Source organism: Podarcis filfolensis, assembly GCF_964270895.1.
Source record: "Podarcis filfolensis genome assembly, chromosome: 5".
NCBI lineage: Eukaryota > Metazoa > Chordata > Lepidosauria > Squamata > Lacertidae > Podarcis > Podarcis filfolensis.
Window position 1 is genome coordinate 72,240,452 of NC_139608.1, and position 10,353 is coordinate 72,250,804.

The 10,353-nt window shown below is 42.6% G+C and overlaps 1 long non-coding RNA gene across 1 annotated transcript in view; it reads right to left on the reverse strand.

The window, feature by feature from the left end:
- The window catches only part of LOC310762880, a 40,152-nt gene extending 30,479 nt beyond the window's left edge, over positions 1 to 9,673 (reverse strand). The window contains exons 1-3 of the long non-coding RNA XR_014548275.1: positions 8,822 to 9,673; positions 3,491 to 3,712; positions 1,218 to 1,462 (exon numbers count right to left, since the gene is read on the reverse strand). This is a non-coding gene — a long non-coding RNA (uncharacterized lncRNA). The remainder of the gene's footprint in view (positions 1 to 1,217; positions 1,463 to 3,490; positions 3,713 to 8,821) is intronic.
- Positions 9,674 to 10,353: the final 680 nt, after the last annotated feature.

The following is a 10,353-nucleotide window of genomic DNA, read 5'->3' on the forward strand; positions in this document are numbered from 1 at the left end:
ACTCAATGGTGTAACATTGGAAAATGTTGATCACTTCTCCTACCTGGGCAGTTATCTTTCCAAAAGGGCTGACATTGATGGCAAAATCCAGCATCGCCTGAGCTCTGCAAGTGCGGCTTTCTCCCGATTGAAGTGCAGAGTGTTGAGGACCAGGACATTCACAAGGAAACCAAAATGCTTGTTTACAAAGCTATTGTACTACCAACCTTACTGTATGCTTGTGAAACATGGACCACTGATAAACACCATCTCCAACTCCTCAAAAGATTTCATCAACGCTGTCTCTGAAAAATTGTACACATCACTTGGGAAGACAGGCGAACTAATACCAGTGTACTGGAAGAAGCAAAGATCACCAATGTTGAAGCAATGATTCTTCAACATCAACTTCATTGGACTGGTCATGTTGTACAGATGCCTGATTATCATCTTCCAAAACAACTACTCTATTCTGAACTTTAAAATGGAAAGCGTAATGTTGCTGGTCAACAAAAGAGGTTTAAAGACTGTCTCAAGGCAATTTTTTAAAAAATATAGTATAAACACTATATAAAATACTATAAAAATATAATATAAACAAAATATTGTATAAAAATTGGGAAACACTTGCCTGCGAGCGCTCCAACAACCTTACCAAAGGTGTCATGGGCTTTGATGACATTCAGACTCAGGACACAAGGGAGAAACATGCTAGAAGGAATGCATGCTTGGCAAATCCACACCACTATCAACTCCCGCCTAAAAACCAATGTCCCCACTGTGGAAGGACGTGTGGATCTAGAATTGGCCTCCACAATCACTTACGGACTCATTGTTAAAACCGTGTTTATGGAAGACAATCTTACTTCCCTGCAAGTGATCACCAAAGAAAAAGAAACAGAGTAACAGCAAATAACTTTCTAGAGCACTCAACTGAACTATCAAGATTGCTTAAAGATCAGGCATTCCATTTCACTCTGCTCCCCGCACCATTGTCAAATCAAAACATAAACCAAAATTTAAGTCTACCATATAACACTTTATTCTAATGACCACCACCACTACTATTCTAATGACTTCTGAAAAGTTCCTCCCAACATGCCAGGTTTGCAGGTCTGTGGAGTATTTTACATGGGAGATCCCTTTATTTACAATTTCAAATGGTACAGCCCAGGGTCAGACATGGGTCCTTTGCTCATCTGGCTTAGATTCTGGTTCCCCCATATTTCTTCACTTACATTTTATGCATCTAAGTTCACATTTTCACTGATTGCAGCTAGAAGTGCTTTCCATCACTACTAAGAACTGAACAAGAAGCAGGGGTGAGTGCTTCTCCAGGTGTAGGCCTGCTCCTCACTCCGCGGTAGTGGCACGAGTGGTAGCAAATTCAGTCCAGAGAATGACCCACTTCAGGGAGCCAGGTCTCCAGCATGATTTGGCTTCTATGCCTCTTTGTGGCTAGCTTGCCTCTCAGGAGAGAACTCTGCCAACAAAAGAACTGATTGGTCCACGGTGAGTGAAAGGAGGTCTGTTCGTTCTTCTATATAGCCCAGGGAAGACTCTTACAGAGCAGCTCTAGAATCTTTGCAGCTGCCAATAATTGTTCTCTGACATCATTATGGCATAATGAAAAGACAATACCACCCAGGGAATCCCACAGTACCCTCTTCCCTGTCATCAGCTGGTACTGGAGAAGCCTAGACTCGTTGACACTGTAAAATGAAGAGACACAATGACTAAACAGAGATGCTAGTGCTTCCTTCCTCTGGCACAACATGATTTCTGCCATCACAAGCCAAAGTGTGATGGGCTCAGCTCTTGGGTGAACCTGGTATGGGTTGCTTCCTCAACCTTTGGTCAGCATGTAGAGGCCCAGGACCTCTGTCTTCACACCACCACAGTCTTACCCATCAAACTAATGGGCCATCAGTTTGCATATAATAAGCATTAGTTCTGACAAAGATCTCATAGCACTCTGAATTACAGAGAAGTAGATATAAGATGAAGAATGCCACTTGTCTTTATGGAAATTTAAGAGAGAGAAAGAAATCCATCCATCATGAGACAATGTTGATAACTATAATTGCACATATGACCCATGAGCTAAACTAATGAAGAACAGTCCTTTGAGTAATGTCTTCAGCTTCATGGAAGCCATTTGTTATTTAATAGAGAATCAATCCCGATGACTGGCAAAATGGGTCCTCACTTTTTTTGGCTCAAGATTTTGATGAAGGAGTTATTAATGTGTTTGTGATGAGCTCCATTTTTAAAATTCTGCTGTCACTCATGTGCCGGACATAAAGTGCTGAGATTATCTATCGGTACAAAACTTTTAATATTCTTATATCAATAAATTTATTCAGACAAAAATCTGAACTGGGCCAGAATAAATAGACTCTGGGTGTGCCATTAGGGACCTTTCTATATGCACAGAGTGGCATGTACGGTCAAGACATTCAGCTATATGTGCAGAGGTCAGGGCAACAGGCATAATTCTCTGCCCACAGTTATGACTCACAAAGTGGGCTTTTTATTTGGAGTTCTAAGGCCATGCAGTGTAGAAGTCAGTTGGCCTGTCAGACATGGGCCCACCATTTGCTGGTACTTCAGCACACTTCAACCAGTGTGATCAACAGAGTGTCCCAACAGAACATCAGTTTTACAGCTTTCCAGTAGTCAGGCTTCTCCAGAGTTCCAAGTTACGAAAACTCCTTCCCCACTCAGTTGAGATTAAAGTATAAAGTGTTTGTTCTTGTCTCAAGACACAAGACAGATCTAAACACACTAACTTCAATAATAAATTTCTTCTGATCCAAGGGTGCCAACTTGAATAAAATATTTGGGGGGGGCAGGTAAGCCCCATCCCGCATAATGGAGCTGGTGGTTCTGGAGAGGCCAGCGACTCCAGGGTGCCTTGCCATGCGGTGCCCCGGCTGATGTGCTCCACTTGTGGCAGCACCACCCGTCCTCCTCAGGAAGAGGCAGAAGATGTGCACAGTGACACTAATCATCTCCTTTCTGACACTGTAATATACTGCCATATCACAAAGTTTAGTTGGCAATACAGTGGTACCTCGGGTTAAGAACTTAATTAATTCTGGAGGTCCGGTTCTTAACCTGAAACTGTTCTTAACCTGAGGTACCACTTTAGCTAATGGGGCCTCCCACTGCCGCGCCGCCGCGCAATTTCTGTTCTTATCCTGAAGCAAAGTTCTTAACCCGAGGTACTATTTCTGGGTTAGCGGAGCCTGTAACCTGAAGCGTCTGTAACCCGAGGTACCACTATATATTATGATGTTGGAAAGCAGATATCGCCCAGCCCTATTGGTGACATTAGTAGCCCCACCTGTGCCAAACGGCAACTGCAGACTTGCAAAATGCTGAGGCGTAATTTGCTGCCACTTCTTGGTATTTACAAGTGGGTGCTCCTCTCCTCCATCACCCAGCCACCATCACCATTGATTTGTGGTACCTGCGGCACCTGCCCTCTTTAGCTCCCTGAACTAACCTGTACTGTTTATCTATATCTGCTTGCCTTGACAGGTCTCTTCTGAGTATTCCTTTCCCAAGCCTGTTGTTGTTGTTTGCTTTGAATCCTGCTCAACCCTGTCTGATCTGAGTTTGCCTGGTGATAATGCTCCCCAAATGTCATCTTTCTTCAGATGATGCTAATCGAGTTTGCCTTCAAAGGATGTGCCGATATTACTCCCCTGGTGCAAAGCTGCCATATCTGTTTGGAAGATGGCAAGGAATAAATATTACAGTCATTAAAAGGCTCCGCTATGCCCGACTCTATTTTCTAAAGGGTATGCTGAAGCTGTTACTTGGCAATCTGCCGAGAATGAGCTGAAATCTGCCTCTAACATAAATGTCCTCATGGGTTTCCACTGAAACACCGTAAAAGCAAAATAATAATCTCTCTGTGAATTCCTGTCTATGCTGCTGCTACTCAACACCCTCTTAGTAGGCCCAGATCCACCAAAACAATCAGGAGTTGGCAATCTAAGGCCCGCCAGATGTTGTTGGACTACAACTCCCATCATGTTTGGGGCAGATGAGAGTTGGAGTCCAGCAACACCTAGATAACTTCTGCTTGCTTGTCCCGGATCTAGGTAAGTCTAATAGGGACTATTCATGGACACTAAGTGAAGTATGTGGTGATGTTAGCGATTGTTGTTGTTTTTGCAGAATTAGCATTATTTGTGGATTATATTTTATCCCCTTTCGGTTCTAAATTTTGCATCCCATTTTACAGAAGAGAGGATATGGTAGGTTAAAACAGCTCTGCGGAAGTGGCAGGGGACTGACGGTACAAGATAAATTAGATAATGAATCTTTGTGAATTTATCAAGGTGCCTTATACTGAAACAGACTGCTGGTCCCATCTATCCCAGATTGTTTGTTTTGACTGGCAGAGGATGTCAGGCAAGGTCCCAGACCTGCAGCCCACAGATTCATTCAAGTACAAAGCACATGCCAGGAGTAAGCAACATGGTGACCTCTGGGGATGTTGTGGGACTGCAACTCCCATCAGCCCCAGAAACTATAGCTGTCAAGGACAATGAAAATCAGAGTCCAGGAGCCTCTGGAGGGCTTCCCCTGCACTGTATTGCTGATATGAGTCCTCCCTAGCTATTTATGTAGTCTATTTTCTTTATTTCTTTGCTTACTTTCCCCCCAAACATACTCAGCATTCTAACCTACATCCCAGTTGCTACTTTTGACAATATTAGATAGCCGTCTAGTCTCTGCCCAAGTTGTCTGCCACGGGAAAGCCTACCATTCCTCTAAGCAATTGGTTCCATTGTGAAGGTGGTCTTAATAAGTTTCTCCTAATGCTCAGCCATTAAATCTAATCCTTCTCCCTGAGACAGCAGAGAATAGTTTTCCCCTTTTCTATGCTATAGGTCAGGGCTGCCCAACTTTCAAGAGACTGCAATCTACAACCACTATTAAAAAACTGGCAGCAGTGATCTACCCATTGGATTGAACAGAGTTGTTGAGCTTTTTTTGGGAAAGCTTCATAATTTTTTTTGGGGGGGGGGGAAGGATTCCGCGATCGACCGGTAGATCGTGATCGACCTGTTGGACAGCCCTGCTATGGGTATTTGAAGAGTACTTTCATTCCTTCTCCCCTCAGTCTTCTCCAGCCTTAACCTTTCCTCAAAAGACTTATTTTTTAAAAATTGTTCTTGAGGTGCCACACCCGTTACTAGACACAGTCTTCCAGATGAGGTCTCACAAGCGCAGAATTAAGTGGGTTTTTGACTTCATGTGGAAACCATAGTTCTAGTAACACAACCTAAAATTGTATTAGACTTTATTGTAGCAGCATCACACTGCAAACTCATGTTTCAGGTTGTGTGCAAGTACAGCCCTAACATCCTTTTCACATGTACTACTGCCAATTAATGTGTCTTCATCTTGCGACCTTGTTTATCATCCTCCATTCTGCCCTTCCTGGATGTGTACTGGGATATCAGAGGTCCAAAAGAAAGCTAATGCTCCATTTTCTAGGTTAAGTGAAGTCTTTTTGTTCCTTCAATGTGCTCCTCAGAGAACTTATGAAAACTCTCTGGTTTTATTTAAGAAATTGACTGATTAACTATCCAAAATCCTCCTGCATTAGTTTTCAAACAGTGTTCCATGGACCCTCAGGGTTCTGGTGTAACCTTTTAAGGGTTCTTCAATGAGATGATCAGGACCAGCAAATGGACTTCCCTTACATAACAGCTTGATAATCAGTACTCCCATTTAACCCTGGCTAATATATTTTTTGTTCTGGGTGTCCATTACCTCAAGTTACAATTTCCTTTTGATTCTCCTGATAGATGCCAATGATTTGTTTTGTTTTGTTTTGTTATGGCCAGGATCCAAAGGATCATGCTCCTTTCTCCACATGGGCAACAGTTCAGGGCTTTCAGGGGGACAGGGAAGAGACTCAAGACACTCCTGAAAACAGAACCTTTCAGAGTGCCATTGATGTAGCACAAGAGGCTGCAGCTGGTAAGGGAAAATTCGTTAACCCCTACGCTTGTATGGAAGTGATGCGTGGATCTTTGGACTTCAGCCTATGCATCTCTCACCTCAGCCTATGCTCAGTATGGCTTACATAACACAATGTGGTCAAATGTCAAGGCATTTAGTATTAAGTCTACTCCATTTAACACAATGTTGAGGACCCATTTAGTAGATAGCATGTCTGACTTGGGCAAGGGAGATCCAGATTTAAAATCTCACTCAGCTATGAAGTTCACTAAGTGACTTTGGACTGCCATGATACTTTAGCCTCCTCCCATGTCAAGGAATTGTTTTGAGGACAAAAGGGAGCAGGGACCGCGAGTGTCACCAGTGGCTCCTTGGAGAAAGGGAATGGAATAAATAAATAACACATTTCCTTAGCAACTCTAAATGACTGCACTCACACCAAATTCTGAAAGGTACCTCCCCCGCATTTTAATTATTTAGCTTAGTATTTAGCAATGCGATCAAGTACTGCTTTAATCAAAGTTATAGAACTGTCTCAAACAGTTGATCACAGCTGTCAATTTCCTGTCAAATTTGGAATGGGATTCCATTCTCCTAAGGAACCAACAACCAATTTACAATGCAGAACAGAACAGCTTAATCAATTACACAAGTAATTAGCTTCATTGCATTTTTTTATGTTATGATATACCAATTTTCATGCTTCCTGGATTCATCTATTTCAGGATTCCAATTTGTAAGTTCTACAAACTTGATTAACTACAAAATGCTTGGCTTCATAGTGGTACATTATTGTAAATAAAAGGTGGTTTGCTCACTTGGGAAGCAATTTTAAAATGATAAGTACTTGATGATGTATGGCCTATAAGCTGCTGAAAGATAATTGCATATAGTCAGCTGTTTGTAAATTCAACATTATTTAATTACATGTAATTAGATTCTTTGTAAATGTAACATTGATAGTTGAATGTTGTCCTATTAAACTGATTGAAAGCACCTGCAATGTATAATTAGCTTTTCCAACACCAAACTTTTACATACATAGATACATACATATCCACACACAAAAAAATCCATGCCAATTATATTATTACCTTCCTAGCTGATTGCTAATATGTTTGATAATTTAAAAGTACATTTATAAGTATGTATATGAACTACATTCATGAAAGGAGAGGCAATGATGAACTGGAATGTATATGTAGGGGAAGAGTTGCTCTTTTTAAATTGGCCTGGAGGTTTCCAAGAGCAGTGCCTTCGATGGACCAGCACCATCAAGCTTTGGTACTTTATTATTGGTGGCCACGCCAATCTTGGAACTTCCTTTTAGAAGTCAGAAACAGCACATGACCTGTCTAACTGAACAAGTACTCAATGATCAGGGAGTCTAGAGGGTTATATTTTGGCTCATGTAGTTCAGCACGCTGTTTCCACAGTGGCTATCCCAACACCTCTGAGAAAACTTCCAAGCAGCACACAAGGGCCATATCCATCTGCTGCTAGTATCCTCAGCAACATGTATGCCACATCTGAACCTGCAGATAGTGTGTGGGTATGTCTTATGTTTTGTGCTTGGGTTGGGGGAAGTGACCTCTGTTGGTGTCAGAATGTAACAGTCAAAGTTCAAGGCCTTGTGCTGTGACAGGTTGTGAAAGGGAGATCATGTAATCACAGAATTATAGAGTTGGAAGGGACCGAAAGAGAGACATCAAGCCAAAATTCCTACAATGCAAGAATCACAACTAAAGAATCCATGACAGATGGTCATCCAACCTCTGCTTAGAAACCTCCAATATGGAGGGTCTACCACCTTCCAAGGGAGTCCATTCCCCTGGGAAACAGCTCTTACCGTCAGAAAGTTCTTTTTGAAGTTGGAATCTCCTTTCTCATACCGTATTTTTTGCTCTATAAGACTCACTTTTTCCCTCCTAAAAAGTAAGGGGAAATGTGTGTGCGTCTTATGGAGTGAATGCAGGCTGCACAGCTATCCCAGAAGCCAGAACAGCAAGAGGGATTGCTGCTTTCGCTGTGCAGCGATCCCTCTTGCTGTTCTGGCTTCTGAGATTCAGAATATTTTTTTTCTTGTTTTCCTCCTCCAAAAACGAGGTGCGTCTTGTGGTCTGGTGCGTCTTATAGAGCGAAAAATACAGTAATTTGAATCCATTGGCATGAAGCAGCAGGAAACAAGCTTTCCATCTTCCATGTAAAAGGACCCCTGGATGGTTAAGTCCAGTCAAAGGCGACTATGGGGTTGCGGCACTCATCTCGCTTTCAGGCTGAGGGAGCCAGTGTTTGTCCACAGACAGCTTTCTGGGTCATGTGGCCAGCATGAAACTAGGGACATCCTACCATACCCCTCCAACTTTTCTCCAATAAAAATAGGGACATCCTAGGGAAAAGCAGGACATTCTGGGATGAAATCAGAAACCGGGACAGCTTCTCTATATCACGGATGTCCCTGGAAAATAGGGACACTTGGAGGGGCTGCTGTACCAGCACTGCATTGCTGGCTTTGGAGCGGATTCCCTGAAAGAGCTTGCAAGATCTTACCCAAATCTCATGAGATCTTTTGCTCTCTTTGATATCTTGCAAGACTTTGATGAAATCCCGCAAGATCTTGCAGGAAATCAGCAGGAAATCAGCACCTACACTGGCACCGCTTCTCTGGCAGAGGTGGGGGCACGAAAAGAGGCACTCATGAGGGTGCTCTTGTAAGAAAAACACTGGAACCTAATTTGAATAGTAGACTGCTTAGTATCTAGTGGGACATTCAGTTTGCTGAATGTGCCAACCCTGACCAAGTGTAAATGTAAATTAATGTAAATTTTAATCGCAACAAATGTGCACTCACCAAAGATGCAGTTTTGCCTGCACAAGGTTTTGAAAATAATGGAATCTCTGTGCTGGATACCAGTCAAGAAAGAGTGAATATGGTCAAGAAGAATTCAAGTGCAACCTGTGTTCATCTGTGGCACAAAAGGCTTGGACATAGAGACTTCAGGATTATAGCAGACCTGCCAAAGAAAGGTTTGGTGAGAGTAATGGAAATTAAACCTTGTAAAGTTGACCTGAATAGTGGGGAAGGGAACAAGACCTTCTATCTCGAAGCAAAACCAGGAAAAAAATGCTGAATGTTTATATAAGAAAGTTTTGACAATTTACATGCTAAATTAATATTAATTCAAATTAGGCACATTGAGAAGGGGATTGTAAGAAAAACATTAGGGCCTAATTTGAATAGTAGAGTGCTTGGTATCTGGTGGGCGGGGCTTGTGTGCTTTGCTCTGGAATCAGCCCCTCCCTTCAGTGTGTGTTCAGTTCTGTTCAGTTCGTTAAGAATGTCCATTAAGAGGGACCAACTGTCTCTTCTTGTTTCTTGCGTCAGACTTGCCTCCTGTTGCTGTACAGTGGTACCTCTGGTTACGAACTTAATTCGTTCCAGGGGTCTGTTCTTAACCTGAAACCGTTCTTAACCTGGTACCACTTTAGCTAATGGAGCCTCCTGCTGCCTCTGCACAGCGATTTCTGTTCTCATCCTAAGGTAAAGTTCTTAACCCAATGTACTACTTCCGGGTTAGCGTAGTCTATAACCTGAAGTGTTTGTAACCCGAGGTACCACTGTATTTAGTTTCTCTCATGATGTTATTTTGTTACAATTTTCTGTATTATTAAAGCTTAGTTTACATTTACGTGAGCCACTTATTTTTCTCAAATAAAAATTTATGGGTGGGCTGGCCATGCCTGAGGTCATTATGGGCACGCACACTGTTATCTGCTTACCTGTAAGCACACACCTTTAGTTAAAATAACATAAAATTATCAATCTACCAGCTTTGCACAAAACAGCAGCCATATGTATGTTTGTGTTTGTGTGTGTGTTGCTCCAAGCCAGGAAACCTGAGATCCATGGGTATTTGTTCCCATGTGCACATACACCTTTTGTGATTTACCATGCTTGAACAAAAAAGCAGTCCAAACATAAAAATAAGTGATGCCTCACTCCAAACTAGCTAAGGATTTAGAGTTGTTCACATGAAAGGCTGCCTGTTGCTTCCTTTCCATGCCCTTTCCTCCCCATCTCCTCTACCCATGGGCGTAGCCAAGGGAGGGCAGGGGGGTCCACAAATCTTGTGGGAAAGGGCAGATTGCAGCCTTTTCCCACAAGAGAGACAGCACCCAGCAAAACATCACCACTGGCAGGGATTTTTTCATTGGAGACCCTGGGCGGAGTAGTAGGGGCAATCTCATCCTTTATTTCCACACTGTGGCTCCAGACCAAATCATCTGTCAGGAGAGCTACGGCCTAGCCAGGACGGCTTTCCTGTTATACTTTCTGGGCTTGACGAGGCATGTGATCCCCACCTGTCCTGAGTCTACTCCGGT